At 42.0% G+C, this 16,940-nt stretch overlaps 1 long non-coding RNA gene across 1 annotated transcript in view; it reads left to right on the top strand.

The window, feature by feature from the left end:
- Window positions 1-16,429, top strand: part of LOC146585262 (uncharacterized) — a 31,455-nt gene extending 15,026 nt beyond the window's left edge. Inside the window, exon 3 of the long non-coding RNA XR_014898043.1 lies at window positions 16,075-16,429. This is a non-coding gene — a long non-coding RNA (uncharacterized LOC146585262). The remainder of the gene's footprint in view (window positions 1-16,074) is intronic.
- The last annotated feature ends 511 nt before the right edge of the window (window positions 16,430-16,940 follow it).

The raw sequence follows: 16,940 nt of genomic DNA, 5'->3' as shown, positions 1-16,940 counted from the left end.
AATTAAAGGTGAAGAAAGAAAAAGTGAACTATTTTTAAAGGTCTAGAGTTTAGTTTTCTATTTCTTGTCTGCTATTTAGCAGCCAGGGCTGGAAGGTAGCAATTTTGATGCTGCTTTCAATGCTGTGCTTTAAAACAGCTGGCAATTGACTTGAGCTGTAATTATTGGCTTCTTACCAGTATTTACAGCTGTATAGTTAAGATCAGTGCTTTGAGCTTTGCTTTTTGGGTTTATCTATATTGTTCTATTACTTTCCCAATGGCCTTCTCGTCACCTTTGTTTGGATCTTGCACTGAGCTATAATTAGCTGAAACTGAAGATTCTCTATGGATTGATTTCCATAAATTACAAATATGTCGTGTGCTACATTAGCAGATGAAAGGCCAGCAAGCCAATTTGTTACCCGAGTAGAATATTTGCTAGAGATTGGGCAACGGTTCTCGGTGAGAAGCTGCCCCTTGTAATTCTTGTCTTTTACTCTGGGTAGATTCATATCTAAGGCGAAGCATGGAAGAGAATTAAAACACCTGTCAAACAAAGCGTTCAAAAATTTTTAGCARTTCCTAGTGAATGTCCTATGAATGCCTAACCTTTGCGTTACCCAGTGAAATAGGAGCCCACTTGTATTTGTTTTGAGAGACTTGGTAGCACAGATTGACAATCCCCTGTTAAAATGTGTTAAATCTGCTCTGCTTATTACTCGGTTGTGGATCTCCTAAAAGCTTAGATTCRCTGGGAAGAAACCACTCGTGGGAGCGAGGAATTCAGGATTGGACCCTGATTTTGCTCTCWGCTGGTTAAAATGTTGTAGAGCACAAGGACTGGTTTGAGGGGACGTGAGTTTAGAAAGAATATATTTGTTGTTCAGGCGCTGGAATGGGATTTGATTTGAGCACCTCCGTTCCTGAGCTCTCCTGCAGTTGAATAGAKAATAGCGCGCGTTTATCCTGGTCTTTAGTGCGTGCATGTAGCTCGCCGCGCGCAGCGTGCTCCGATCTCGGTCGTCAGCTCGGATGCCCTCGTACAGTACGACYAGCGACAGCAGCAAAGAACGGGACCGATGGAGGGAGCAAAGGGCCGAAGCGGGCCTGGCGGTGGGGCGGCTGCTGGTGGGAGCCCTTTACAACCTTCCCTTGCCCTGAGGGACAACCGATGAAAACACTTCCTAATGCCTTGGCATTGCGCGAGGGCCAAGGGAGGGTGCTGCGCTGGCCGCGGGGCCCGGAGCGCGGCCCCGAGCGGCCGCCGGCGCCCGCGAGGCTGCTCCCGACGCCTCTTTGTCTTCTCCGCRCTTGTGCGTCTCTCTCTCCTGCGCGTTTCTCCCCGATTCTCCTGCCTCCTCTCTGCTTTACTAATTAAAATTCTAATCACTCTGACAGCTCGAGTTAAGGGGAAAAAAAAAATCATTCTTCCATGCTGGAGAAGGTAATTTCAAGGTGTTTTAGCTGCCAAAGAAACAAATGGAAATTAGACAAAGAAACTGGTTGTCAGGAGGCGATGAGTTAGCTGCTCTGCCCCCTTTTACGTTAATAACATATGAAACTTGTAAGGAAAAAAATAAAGCAGGATTCATGCTATACATTATTTTCAGGTATTTAGAGACAATATAGCCTGATTTACCTTCCTGAGTAAGGGAAGGTTTTGTGCATGTTTGTTAACATCAAAATGATTTACTTACCTTGCAGGGAATCACAGTGGAATGCAATGTCAAGCATTTAACTTGGTTTGATGTGTGATTGCAGGCGATATGTGATACTTTTTTTTGTGAGCTGTGGTGGGGAATATTCATTTAAATGTACAGGAGCCTGTATTATAAAATAATAAACAGTTCTCGATGCAGTGTTGGAGGGCTTCATACTGCAGATATTGCAGTGTTTGAATTTATAAAGTGCAAAATACGATGCGTTCAAATCTTGCCGCTACTGTTTGTTATTTAACTTTTCTGATGGAGAGAGTTTTTAGACCTCCRTATTTCCTCTAAGTGTATGCTTTTGTAATGCAGATTAATATCATAGAGGTGTGCTAGGATAGGAAAGCATGATGGTCTCTGTCATCCAAATAGGTGAGTTGAACAGAGGCATATATTAACTCAAAACAGCACACAACATGCATGCACTTGTATACACACACGCACACTTCGAGCKCTGCCCTCACATCTGCACCAGGTATACCTTATGAGCAGCATAAATTGCTCAGAGATTTAGAGCCTACTTGCAGATTAATTTCTAGGTATATTTCAGTTTAATTCAAATAAATACTGGATCAACTTTTACCCATTTCTCAAACTAAATCAGAAGTTTACAGAGCTATTGGCAAACGCATGCTTTGCTTCCATTAATGCTGTTTTATTTTAGCTCTCACAGTGAGGAGTTAGGTGTTTTTAGCAAGAGTCAAGTCTCACGGTATTTACAGCCCAAGTCCTGTAATGTGTTTGCASGTTTTGCCCTGCCCTCGGGAAGGGGAAGGGAGACAGCAGAAGATGAGCGCTGGGACTCCATTGCCGTGTGCTGTTTGTGGCAGGACTCTTTCAGGCGACRTGGGAGCGCTCCTGCGGTCCCGGCTGTGCAAGCGGACGGGCCCAGAGGTGGGCTGCGCTGCCTTGCAGCCGTGCTTGCACGCCGGGGTGGCCACRCCAGATAACTCGCATCCCTTTCCTTGTCGTCCTCCCAACCTTTCTGTAAACTTCCCACAGCAGGATAGTACTGCTTATTCCAATTATTTTGACGAGTCTTCAACAGCTTTGCTAGAGGCTGTCATTTGTCTTTTACTGGCTGAAGAGGAGGATCTTCTCCTCAAAGCTCTTTCCTTTAACGTCTTGCTCCCCCAGTGCCTCTTCATTTGYGTGAGATTTTGATGCAAAAGGGGGTCTCAGGCTTAGCTTGAAAATGCCAGACTACCAGCCCTTTGCTTCCAGGAACAGATACTAAGTGACTGAGGTAACATATGCTTGTTTTAATCACTTTACTAAAGCTCATGAGACTCTAGCCCACATCCAACTATTTCCACTGCAACTGCTCACTCAACCAGATGAAATTTTACCGCTGCTACATGGCTGAACGTAATCTTAATCAAGAAGTAGCAATCACTGAATGTACAATGCACAATGGCAGTGAAAAAGGAATTGTTCTTCATTCTGCACTGCTGACCTCTTTCATTTCTGGAGTTTTTTCATTTTAACTGAAAAAAGGGAGAGAGAAAAAATCATGTGGAATCCACCATCCTCCCCTGTGGTGAAGTGAAGCCAAAACATAGGAAATGCAAACCTCAGAAAGGMTTTTTCACATTAATTTACAGACCAGTTTTCCCTCTTTTTTTGTCATCCCACTCTTGTTTTTCTGAATATAACTTTTTAAAAGCAGGCCCAAAATATGTACACAAAGAAGAAACTAGGAAACTCAAATAAATGGTTGTGCAAAAAAGCACTATTTTTTTTAAGAAAGTATTTGTATTAATAATGCTTATTAAAACTTATTATTTTACTTGGAGAAACACCTGATCCTGTCCTTATGCATGCTTTACAGCATGAACATCTACAATTATCTTCAAAAATGTTGCTTTAGTAACCTGTGTTGAATATTGGGTGGGAAGGGATTTGGTAAATCAGAAAKCTGTGGATGGCAGGCACTGATGTATCTTTAACAAAATATATGGAAACATACAGAAAGTTTCTGTTCAACTTGGCATTTCCAGTGAGGTTTAAGGAKACAGGACATGTAGACTGTTACCTGAGATAGCCAAAGAGGAGATGATATACCCTTTTCTTTGGGAAGGAACAGTCCTGCACTGRGAAGACTGAATAGCTTGGGAAGCAGAAGAGCCAAAGGGCTGCTCTGTCGTTGGGCACTCTGAGGCCGTTTTCAGAGTGGAAGAGTTGGGTGATGTGCCAAAATACCATACTGGAAAGGAAACCAAGGTACCTCCAAAAGGTCAGGCTATGAAGGTTGACACCTCATTAAAATCAGAACCTTTCACAGAATCCTATTTGCCTTTAYTGTTGTACATTGTGATTGGTATTGTTTTAGAAATGTTTTTTGCTCTTTATTTCTAGCTGTCCTGAAAACTACTGCTGAGTCAATCTTCATCTTTTGTGAAATCTTTTCCCTTAGCAAAGAAACATGAGTTCCAGTCCTGGCTCAGGCTTATAAGATCACTGAAGTGTTGATTGGAGGGGACCCCTGGAGGTCATCTCATCCAGCTTCTTCCTCGGCGCTGGCCATTGGCCAAGAGGAGATCAGGGCAACCATGGCCTTGTCAAGCTGAGCCTTGAAAGCCTCCGAGGATGGAGATTGCGTAGCTGCTCCAACTTGAAACTAAATCTGAGTTTGTCTCCCTTTCCTTATACGTGTGCCTTAACTACTGGAGTATAAAGTATTTGGAGGTAGGGCTGCCTTAGACCCTTTTGCTGGAGATGTTCCACTTTTATGGGAAGTAATTAAATAGTTGCTGAGCCAGAAAGAGGGAATGAATCTCAGGAATCTCAGCAGTGGTGGCTGGGTCCCCAATCTAAAGAATATTTAATTATTTATACACAGGAAAAGCAAGTCTACACCAAGGGCTGAAAGCCTTCTCCCCTTTACTTTTGTGGTGTCTGGGGATAGGAGTCAAATCCCATCTGACAGAGGTGGGATTGAATCCATCCAGGACAGATGCTCTAATCAGTGAACTATTAAGTAAAACCGAGCTTSTGCTCCTCGTCCAGTTCTTGGAAACTGCCCTTTCATTGCTCTTGCTTTTCCTACGAAGTGGACAGAAATGAAAAGTTTCCCTGTGGGCAGTACGGAACAAGAGCACGAAACAGCTTGGGAGGAGCGGGGRCAGAGGAATAGCTTTCACTTCTGCAAAATGGAAAACAAATGAAAAACTGCAGATGAGCTTTAAATGAATATATCAAATGTATGTTCTTGGTGTTTTCTTTTCTTTTTGGCTGCCAATTTGAAAAATCAATTATTTGCAGAGCCGGAGTGAGGGCTGCTTCTGTAGCTGAATCCTCACAGAAAGGCGCAGGAGCATCATGAATATTTAAAGTCTTCCTCCTGACTGCCGCCTGCACGTTCGTGGTGGCGTTTGAAGGGAGCGAGAGGGAGCCCGGGTGCGTTTGCGGCGGTTGCGAGGAGGGCTGCTGGCAGCGTTTCACGGAACAGTTTGGGGATTCTCGTTCCCTTAATTTCCTCTCTCGGCAGCAAGCGAAACGGGTTGACGCAAGGCAAGCGTCTGCCAGGGAACTTCAACAGGAGGCAGTTTTTAATTAACAGGGGCCAAAGGAGGTGATAACCCCAAGGGTAGCGYGGAGAAATTAACATGGCAAAGCAGTTCCACGCTTCCGTGGGTCCCAAAAGGCCGTTCGCATTAGTGGTGTCTGTTCTGATTGAACCTTTGCCGTGTCTTTTTATTGATTCACTTGTCAGGAGCTAACAAAAACCACTGCTGGCCGTCAGCTGTTTGCTCGTGGTGGCAGCTTACGGCTCGCGAGGGCTGCCCRGGACGGCGTTCAGCGAGGCGAGGTCTGTCGCTGCGGTTAGCGCTTCCCAGAAATGATTAATTTTGTTCAGCTTGGAACAAAACTCAAATAAAAGGCATTCGGTCCGCAGACTCTCTCCGAGTAACTGTTTCGTCCCATTAAGTGCTTGCCTGGGTCAGAGTACAGTGTTTTAATTATTAACCTATTTTAAAGCGGGATTTCAGGGAAGATAATCGCGTTGGCTGTTTCAGAAAGGATTTAGCTCTTCAACATATCTGGCGCTTGTGGAAAGTGTTTTTAAAGAATAATATCCTGTGGATAAATATTTCAGGTTTCCCTTCCTGGGATGAAAATGAATAATAAATAAAGCTTATTAGAGCTTGAGGAAAAACCTGCCTAGCAAGCAGAAATAAATAAAAAAATGAAATGTAATAAATAAAAAGGTGACATCGTTATGCATTTAGGCACCTGATCCAAATTCAGCTAATGTCAAAGGGCGGAAGATCAGTCTTTAAAAGAGCTCAGGAAAATCCACGCTTGTTTTTAAATATTTCTGCTGCACAGTTGACTGTGAATAATAAGGAGCATGACTCGATAATATTTGAACAGCTCCATATAGAAGTGCCCAATGTTTGTCTTCTCGCTTCTTAGAGCCATAGCATACAATTGCCGTTATTTCAAACAGAAGTGCTGTTCTTATTTTCCTCTTCAGATCCAGGGGCCTTAATGGTCACGTTCATTTAGTTAGCTGATTTATGCAAAGAAACTGTGGTTATCCCATTGCACTGAAAAGATACCTTCAGCCTCGGTCCTTCAGAGGCGTTAGCTACTTCAGCGTATGAGCTGCGTCCTTGGAAAAGCGTGCACAACTCCCATTGACTTCAGTGGCAATGGCACTGTTTTCAGAGGACAAAGCTGGCCCCTGTACAGCAGCGTATTTTTCTTTCAGCCCTCAACAGAAATAACGCAATATGTGCTTTTTGTGCCTGGGGATTGATTGCACTAATTGTTCCCAGTGTTTGCACAGTGCACTTCACCCGGAATGTGCGATAACGCCAAAAAAAATCCAGCCTGAGCTCAAACGATCTCACTCAGAGCCAGCTAAAAGATTTGAGATAAATGGGAATGGGAAAAATGTCAGTGAGCTTGTTGGGGAGAACTCTGTGCTCGCTGAAGCCTATATGCGTGTGTGTACGATGACACACGTATGCGTGTGTGCGACACGTTTGGATGTTTCATGTAATTAGGCAGAAATTAAAACATTTTTGCAACTGATGAAAAATGTAATGAAGACGCTAAGGGGTTGATCCCTAYGTGTTTTATCTTTGATGCTCCTTTTTAAAGTATGGTGGCACTCACAAGTCGTTCAGTCCTGCAGTGCCTCTGGCAGGCTGTAGGCCACCTACGCTGAGTAGCGTAGAAGGCAATGCTGGCTGCCCGCGAGCTGTTGGCTTTGACTACTTGCTACTCGTGGTTTCTCTTCAGTTGCTCACCTGTGTTAGTTGGCAGTGTTTTCTCTGATGGTTTGACTGAAACAACGTAAATGGAAAGCGTACAATTAATAGCTAGTGAATTATCACAGGTAATTCACTTCTCGCGTAGCTTTTAGGGGTATAATCATTAATAGTGTAGTGTGTCCAACTTCCAGGAGTTGGAAACAAATACGAGTTTGTTTACTGGCTCTGCATATGCGAATGTTTTCATAGTAAAAATTCTTATATTGCGTGAAAACGCCATTTCCTGTTGAAGTACATTCCAAAGCAGTTGTGGATTTTGTGATTTATAATTTTTGCGTTCATGAAAAAGGCAACTGGTCTATCCTCAGATAAACAGTTCAGGCATAGGATGGGCAGCGTCATTCAACTTTTCATAATTTATAATTCAACCTCAGGACTGTTACAGAAGAGCGCCCTGCAAATGCTTCATCCCACTTTAAAAGTCTAACGCACCTCTGTCTTTCATCGAGGTGATTATTAGGGCCGTTACTGTTGTTCTTATTTGTAATGTGGTCTGGAAAGCACAAGGGAACAGACCAAGATCTTTGGTTTATCTCCCACAGTTCAGTACGCGTGCTTTTAGAAGTAGTGCAGATTGCTCTCTCTTTTTAAAGAAATTCTCGCCCCCTCAGAAGAGGTCATCCAAGGTAAATGTTGTCCCTGACATTTGGCTTGCCCTGRAGAAGATGGCTAAGATACAAAGCTCTGTAACAAGGCCCCTTTGTTTGTCTGTATTTTTAGAAGAAACGGCAATTGAGGTTAAAACAATAGGAGCTTTGGTAACACATAGGCCTAGTGCAGCTCGAGAGACTATAGATACTAGTGTCCATTGTACTTTTGAACCCGTAAGACTTCATAGCTACTGCATGTTATTTGGCAGCTCCTATTCCCAGAGATAACCCCCTCTCAGCACGCAGAGCAGAGCGCTCTTGATGCGTTGTAGGGAACAGTGTGGAAATGGCTTTAAGTCAGAGTCTTTTCTGTTTTCAAAATAGAAACGCTACATAGCTTGTAGCTGGAAAAATGTAGTGCATCTGGACTGGCAGCGTTGTTTGTTATTATCTCTGTGTGTCCCCGTTTAAGTCAAGACAATGAACACTGAGAAAACATTGTCCTCCGCTTCCCCTCCCTTCTGAAAACAAATCCCAGGGAAAATATTGACAAATGATACTTTAATTGGTTTGACCTCYAAAGTGATTAAATAATTATGAAACCTCCTCTGTTTAACAACTGCTTGAAATACTTTATATTCTTGCCTCAAAGTGTAGCAGTTCCTAGCTAGTAGCAGTGTGATTGATTTTTCCATATCAGATGCAATGTTATGGTCTATTGTTTCCATAGCAAACCTATAGCATCTGTCTTTGAGCTCAGACAGCGGTCCTGCGCTATCCCGTAATGCTTTATGTGGCCACATCCTTCCATTACAAGTATGAGTGCATTAATATTGATTTTTTTCCCTCTTGTCCAAGACGGAGGGTCCATCTGAACAGCAATAAATTACACAGCTGAACCACGATGATGTGCTTGCTCCTCCCTGCTCTCCATGGCCGAGATTATTACTTTGTCTCAAAACCTTTTTCTGATGTTTTTAACCCGTTATGAAGCTAGCAGCAGTCGTCAGGTTTGAACACTTATTTGGGTTATGTTGCCAATAACCATTCAGCATTTCCAGTAAACCTGGTGTCCCTGGTTCCAGTAGCAGCTCTTGACAAAGCTGACGAGAGCAAACTGCTGTTGCTTGCACCCAGTTGCTTAGGAAGAAAATGTCAGYGAGGAGCAAGAGAGCAGAATTGCAAGGAGTGAGAATCTCCTACTTGTTCAGAAAGGAAGTGAAATAAGGAAGGGAGGAACAGAGAGGGTAGCAAAACGGTATTGAATAGCAGGGCCAACACTGTTCGAAGAGTAAAGGCCTACCGAGCCAATAAGATGCGCTTTTAAGAGTGGTGGTGAGAGGACTGCCCTGTGTGATACTACTGTCCAACAGCATTACTCTGGTGCTGCTTTTCACAGTTTCTTTTTCCACCTTACTTAGCTGCTGAAGGGACATTCAAAATGCACGTGGCTTCTAAAATTTGCAACAGGTGCCAAATCTGCATGGAATTAATTGTTACGCATAGACACCTTTATTGTTACTCCTCGATTTGACTTGACGTATCGTCTCTCTCCGGGCTTTCTGCATGCGTGGGAGTGCGCTGCCATGGCACAGGTTGGTCTCCGCAGCACTTCTAGGCAGTGATCCATAACTACAAGGTTTATCTTGTTGGGTTTTTTTTGTTTTGGGTATTTTTAGAGCTGCAAAGAAATTTTTGATGACCTGATTACAGATACAGGTCTTCTAGTCTGACAAAGGCACGTATTTGATGCTTGAAATAATGGGTAGGGGCCAAAGACAGTTGTAGAAGGGGCTTGAGGCTTCTGCGGGGTGGAAAGGCTCTGGCAGCACTTACAGGAGTCAGCTATGGACAAGCACAGTGGAGACTTGTCTCCTATGGAAACGTGCAAAATATACGCTCCATTTAAAAAGAGAAAACTTTCCAGGATGAAGATACAACATCGTAGAGCTGCAATGATGACTTGGACACAAATATCAGGGAAAAGAAGGCCCTGAGTGCGTGGCTCCCTATCACCGCGGGAGAAGCACCAGCCCCTTCGTACCCAGCACCTCTCTGCTGCTTTCTTCTCTCTCCTCTTCAGGCAGCGAGGATGCATACAGTTTGGGCAACGGGTATAATCCAGAGAAGGTGGCATTTGAACAGGCCTTTATGTAGTATAATTATTTTTCTGATCCAGCAGCCCACTTATAAATGTATTGAGAGGAGGTGTGATCAAGTTTCCAGGGGAGCTAAAGGCGTTACTGGTTTTGTTAGTTTACAGTAAGTGTCACAAAAATATAAAAACGTGGTTATCATGGTAAAGAAAAAAGTCTAGCTGTTTCAAACCTAAAATGTATTTTTTGACAAATGCCCTTTTTTTCCATTTTTTTTTTAAAGCATGTACAAACTGCTGTACTAACTGCCAACTGCATGTGGTCAGCGCTACAAAAATAAGCCGTAGCTAAGAGCAGAGCTTTGTTCAGGCYTGGAGCTGGGCTGAAAGAAACTCTTGCTCTGTTGTTTGTCCCAGCTGTCTAGCCCAGTTCAGCGCCCTCCCACCTGTTTATGCCAAAGTCCTTCTGGTGGTGTGCGCTATTTGCACTACAGAGCACATTAACTAAGGAAGGGCTTGGCCAAGGATTTCTTAATAACTTGAAACGCTTCTGGTTAAAATAGCAATTGAATTAGCCAAAGACTGTCTTGCCAGCTATGTTCTTTTACAGTGCTGTAACAGTATCCTCGAAGGCTGCGTCTTAAAATGAAATATTGGCTAAAGTTGATAAATCTCAACTGGAAATGTCTCTAATAAAATGTGAACAACAAAGTTAGTAATCTTTATTCAAAATATGACTGTTGGAAGAAGTCTGTTGGCCAACTGGAGATGGGAATAGATGTAGGTACGTTTTAGCTTCCAAAATATAAGCTCTACTGCGCTTAGCAAAAGAAGTAGAGCTGAGCTGTAAGGTAGCTACTGTTGAAGTACCTTAATAATAATAACTGTAATAAAAAAAAAAAAGGAGAGAAAAAAGAAACCCACCATATTGAGCTCATGGCAATTCTAAACATTGCAAAAAATCTTGGCTGAATGTATCTGCAACTTCACTGGTGTTTATAAACTTTGCCTAAGACTGTCCCGAAGCTTTCTCTTTCCTTGAAGATTTTCTAGAGCAGTTAGGCAGCTCAGGCAGTGTTTCTCGTGCTGCTTAGAAAAATACCTCTGGAGTGGGCTGAGAGTTGAAGCTAGCAAAGTGTTTTCGTGGGGGCGGCCTACCTCAGCCACCTCTGAGTGCGGCTGTAGATGGGAAAGGGAAGAAGGAAATGGAGTTCACCAGCAAGGGCAAGGAGACAGGAATTTCTTATTCTATTTCAGTGAGTGTGAGAGTTAAACTGTTTTCTAAACAAGATTGTTTTGCATAAAACTGCCAAAGTTTGAACAGTGGCAATGCAGTCAAGGTTTAAATTACTCTCCAAGCAAATAGTCTTCAAGATGGTTTATGTGGTGTGTTTAGACTCTGATTTTATTCACGTGCTGTTTGCGAATGACATTCTCCTTGTTTGCTATTTGGAATTATTTGACAGTATTACATGGAAAAATTTCATTCACTGAATCTCCTATGGATTTTTGGCTGGGAGCAACTATCTGAATACTCATATTTGTCATGTGATGCATGTTTGCCATATGATGTATAAAGTGGCCATCCTTTATGTCTTAATTTGATTTTCTGAGCTATGTAGAGAGGTACGAGCTCATTATCATGGTACCTGAATGCTTCATGCTAATGGCAGAAGGTTAACAGCTGCTATCCAGGCCAAATTCAAATGGAACACTTAAAAATACTTTCATTTTCTCATTTTCAATGGCAAAGAGCCTTGGTTTTGGGTGCATTCATATACTCAAGATTTAAAAATGTCTATTACTTGCTGGCTGATAGTTTCTCACCAAATTGTTTTCTCCTAATACTGGGTTCTCGTGTTTGTGGCACGTCTGGGTTGTCCACTCATGTGGACGAGATTGGGGGAGGAGTACTTTTTTGATTAGACCAGTTGGTGTATTTAGAAAAAATGAGGGATGCTTTGGGTACCAAGAATCTTTTCTAGGTCACGGAGATGTTTTTAGTATGATTTCTAATAGGTTCCCTGGCTACCTATGAGAAATGGCTGATACTCATAGTTTTGGAGGGAGAAGAGGAACATCTAACTTTTTCCCTGCTAGCGAACATTTCTTTCACTCTAATACCTCATCATGATTCTGAATTTGGTTACTATGAATAATYATTTTAAAGCAGATGTCCTGTTTGAAAAGTGATTCTCTGGTGATATATTTTTAACATTTACTAAAAGACAATTAAGAGTGTATCTATTAGATGTACTTTCCCTTAGCAGTCATTTGCCCTTAGCCATGCTAAACGTTTTACCTGTTACTTTATTTTATCGTCTTATACGAACTAGTATTCCTAACTACAATTTAAAATGGAAAACTGATATCCTTGATAAAATGAATTTCTCTACGCAAAATTTCACAATATGCTCACCTACTATTTTTATTGTCATAGTTGTTTTTAARTAAGTTTGAAACAGTACTGTCTGTATAAGCTACAGCATCATTTGAGTTTTCATGAGTCTCCTTAGGGCCTCCAAGCTGATGAAAAGCATGAGGCTGGGGTGGATAAGGGCTACCCTAGCCCTCAAGGCYGGTGTGGCTACTCATGGCATCAAGGCAGTGTTAATCTGCCGGAGGAGCAACGTTSGCCCTATATCCCAGCTGGGGAAAGAAGAGGGCTAGAGAACGCTCACTGCCTCCACCCTTTGCCTCTCTGTCCTTGCACATCAGTCAGCCAGAGCCTATTCTCAACCTCCACACCAAAAAATTGCGATGAAGATTTTTTGTATTCATAGAGCCATGGATTTTTAATGCTGGAAAGACTCCCGGGTCGTCTAGGCTGATCTTCTGTGTGACTTGGGCCGTGGATGCTCCCCAGTTATCTCCCTGTTGYGCACAGGCATTTGAAGATATTGGCAAATGTTATTTTTGTGAAGGTAAATTTAAACAAATATCATTTTCAGCTTTCTGCTATGCTGTTTTCTTATGTGGTTTTCATACCAGAACCTTTGATGTCTTTCCCCTCTGCTCCCCAGGACTTCTGCTAGTGTTCATTCTTCTTYATCATTTCTAGGAAAAGCAGAGAATTTTCCTTGGTGAAATCCAAAGTAGCCTCAATAGTCTTGCTTTTCAGTTTCACTTACAAATTTCAACTCTGCCTATGTTTGTGAGAAATTCCTGTAGAAAATATTTCATTGAGTAGATAGCGTTGAGCTGAAACTGGTCAGAGCCTGAACRGATAGGCTTAAATTTGGACTTGTACTCTGCTCAGAGCTGGAAGGGTGTTAGTGTTTCCTTCAGGCTAACATGTTAAATGATAAAACTTGATAGTTTCCATTAAATTCTGCTTTGAATTTGGAGATATACTCTGAAAGCAAAGCTTATAATATTTAAAACCTATATATTCTGAAATGCAACCCTTAACTTAGCTGATTGTTAAATTCTTAAAAGTAGCTAACTTGAAGGTCAGTCTAGCTACTGAGCTCTGTAAAGTTTATGGAAGTGATTATTTCTTCATTGTCAAGAAGTTAAAAGTTGAATTGTGCATTGCTATTGATATGCTTTGGTATCTATAAAGCTGTTTTCCTTCTAGCCCTGAAAGAATTGTAAAGGAGTTATTATGAAAGCAGGACTGTGTGTAGGAGTTCTAAAACATAATATATCTGCTATTCCTGGATCAAAGTAATCATGTTAGAAAAGTATTTTTGGTGAGTGTTAGTATAGAAAAAGTCAGAAAATATAGCATCTTCCATCGTGTAGCTGCACATGTGYAATGTTACAACATTAAGATTGCAAGTAAGCTACTGAAACGCTTAAAAATACTATAAATAAATTTATCCTGCTACTATGTATTGTGATACAATCTTTAATTATATGACCACATGCTACTTTTTCTACTGTCACTTGCCTTTTTCAGTAGCTGTGACATGTTCCAGGAAAKTTCTTAGCATAATGTATAATAGAACCGAAACAGCTCAGCCATCTTCAAATTCATTTCCCCAAATAACTTATTTTTGCCCTAAGGCAGAAACTCCTAGAAGAACTGGATAAATTCATTACTTGAGAAGTCATTGAGGGTGTAAGAATCTGGAGTGGTATTTCAGAGAAGAAAAAAMATTGGTGGCAGCTTTTATGCTGCGTATAAGCTGTGAAACACCAAATACTATTTCCTAAGTGGGGGGAACATAATCTATGAAGGAAGACTTTACAGATAGAGGACTAATGTCAGGGTTTTTTTAATGTTTACATTCTTCAACAGGGTTCCCATATGTGAGCTCACAGTTTGGAGCACGCCGTTTTATTCTTCCTTTGGGAAACAYCGGATGTGTCTAGATTTGCTTTTAGTTTTGGCCAGGAGCGTGCTTTTGAAGCAAATCTTCCAATTGTACCTACTTACTGCGCTTTGGTTCATAGCGCACAGTGGTCTCAGCACGCTTAAACTGGATTCCTTGTGAATGAAGCTAAGCTGAGATATACTTGGCCAGCGCACGCAATGCACTCCAAGCCACGAAAGGGAGGCTGCTCCTGGGAAACAGTCTCAAGCAAAAAAGAGTAAGCAGCAACGAGCGTACGAACAGACCCATAAGAAATGTGTGTTGCGTAGGTCTCAGGTTCGCGGCACCGGCTGCAGCTCTGCGCAGCTGCTGGGCTGTGCTCTTCGCTCCTGGAGATAGAGCCGTGCTTTCTGCAGATTGCCACTGGAGAGGCACGTGGCAGCCAAAGCGTATCGCTCAACAGAGCAGGGCCTCTTCTAACAGCACCTGGAATATTTGCAGGGATGGTGTTTTGTTCTGAGGGGAAAAACCCAGCAAAAGCAGGCACTTTTTATGAAGAATATTGCAGTTACAGGTAGTAGCAAATAAGTCTTGCAAGAGGTTACTTTGCGGCTTTAATAGCACTGCCTATTCTTAGTAATAACAATTTATGTTTGACTATCCCACGAAACTGTATAATTTTGAGTTTCCATATTAATGACTTCCGTATCCGTGCGTGTATGCATGTTTTGCTTATGGGTAGAAGGGGGAGCTAAATTATGGGCTTAACTATGGGTAGAAGGGTGGGGTTGTAACTTCCTTAATGTAAGCCAAGTGAAAAATCAGATGTTGTGCAAGGCTTTTATTTTTTTAGCTGTTAAAATTGAAACTAAGCTGTGCTTCTCTATGTAATAGAGAAACATGTACAAATCTATATAGGTAAAAAGGAAAAGTGCATTTCCCTCACTCTCCCCTAAAGAAGGACTTTCTGCAGAAAGCCCAGTAACTTTGAGGTCTTGATCCAAAGAAATAGAAATAAATGTAAAGATATTTATCTATTGGCTTTGCCAGATTCTGGGTCGTGCCCTGTTGGGCATGAAACAGCACAGCTAGAGGCAGAATRACTTCAATTATAGGGGAAAAATCAGACTTTCCTAATAAGACTTCCTGTCTGCTACAGAATTCATGGCACAGCCTTGGAAGGTATTCAATTCTCATATTGCTCTTAAAGGAGACAGGCTGTTTGTTTTGGTCTTCTGAGGAAGCTAAGGGCACGGTGGGTAAAACATTAGCAATAAATAAGAAAAATGGTGGCTGTAAACTTTAACAAAAGACATCTGTCTTCAATAGTGACAATAGAAACCTTGGAATATTTGTAATTGCAAATATACKGCAGACAACAGGAGCCTTTATGCTCAGTCATTTCATTACTTTGTCTTATTGCACAGTAACAAGGTTTGCATTGTAAGAAAAATACATATCCATATACATTTCACTGCACACACACTGAGTAAAATCCTGCTGGCCCTGCTGAAGCCAGTTCTTGCTGACTTCAGGAAGAAACAGGATTTGAACCAAAATATCTTCTAGTGAATAGCAGTTCAGTAGTAGAGAAATAAAGCTAGCTGATCTGKTAGAGACAAGAACTTCAAAAGCAATTTATACCATAGTGATTCTTGCTTTTCATATTCAATTCATTCTTTTTAAAAATGTATTTGTGACCGTTAGAGTTTCAAGTTTTCTTTTTTTGCTGCCTCATTGGAGTCAAGACCTGGCTAACAGGTTGTGTTTACGTGAAATACAAGGTTGCTCATATGATGTGTGTAGAGGCCTGAGCATGGACTATGCTGAAATACCTTCAGTTTACCACCCACTTGAGTTAGCACCACTAAGATCTCTGTTGTATGAGCGTTAATCATTTGTTTCTGCCACCTACCGAAATTACCGTACTGTCTAATTTTGTTGGGAGCAGCCACGGGTACTRCAAGATGACACCACAATTTCTACTGGAATGTTTAAGAGATTTCCTATGAAGAAGGTCAGTAAGGCCGGTACTGCCAGATGTGTGAACTTCCTTATGCTCACAAAGAGCACGCAGCAAAACTTGGAAACACACCCAACATACGAAGCAGAAGCATCAGGGTTTAATGTAGTGTGTTTTTCTGCCCTCCAGGAATGGCTGGAGCAAGTCAGCTTGCAAGTAAGGTGGGACTACAAAACCTGTTAAAGAAGAACGCAACTGCCATGCCAAAATAAGTGAATGAGCGATGGCTTAACCCCCGTGACRTCGTATGAGGCCCTGCGGACTACCTAGGAATACTATTCCTGCTTAGGCAGCGGTCGTCGCTTTGAGGCTCATCTGGCCTAACAGGGTTTGCTGGGAGATGACCAGTTGAAGAAGACTTCCTGCTTCAGCAAGCTCAGCCAAAGCCAGGTGCAGTATTCAGAGCATCTTCAACCTTGCAGCAGTCAGTGGGGCTTGTACTGGAGTACTTTAAAACCTGCGATACGTGTAGCGTAAAGCAAACAAATCCCCAAACAATTCCACCACCACCACGAATCAGGGCAATGTTTTCAATATGTTAGTTGAATGAAGTGATGTAGTCTTTGCTGACAGTGAAACCTCTCACTCATAGAGCAGAAACAATTTGCATTTAGATTTTACTACCAGCTGTTTGCTTCCATTTTCAGGAACTCATCCTCACCAAGCAAATCGCACGGAGAGGCAGGGTTGGCTTTTTATCCTTTGGGTTTCAATCGTGTTTTCAAAGAACTGAAAGAGGCGTGCCAGAATTTTTTTCTCCCCGAGTAGCTAGGGCAAGCTTCTTGGCTCAGGCTTAGTAAAATGTTCAGTTGTTATCTTTGGCAGATGGATTTTCTTGACTGTGGACTGAATTTGAGGCCCTGTGCTCAGAGTTCAGAGGTCACGTGTGAATTTGTTATACTTCCTGGTTAACTCAACAAAATAAATGAATCTGATGAAATTCTCATGAAGTGTTTATTTTTTAGTGTTTCTATAATATACAATAAATTGTAATT

Source organism: Rhea americana, unplaced genomic scaffold (assembly GCF_003343005.1).
Source record: "Rhea americana isolate MKP2758 unplaced genomic scaffold, rheAme1 scaffold_83, whole genome shotgun sequence".
Lineage (NCBI taxonomy): Eukaryota > Metazoa > Chordata > Aves > Rheiformes > Rheidae > Rhea > Rhea americana.
The sequence above is the reverse complement of the archived record's forward strand: the minus strand, read 5'-3'. Positions and strand labels throughout refer to the sequence as shown.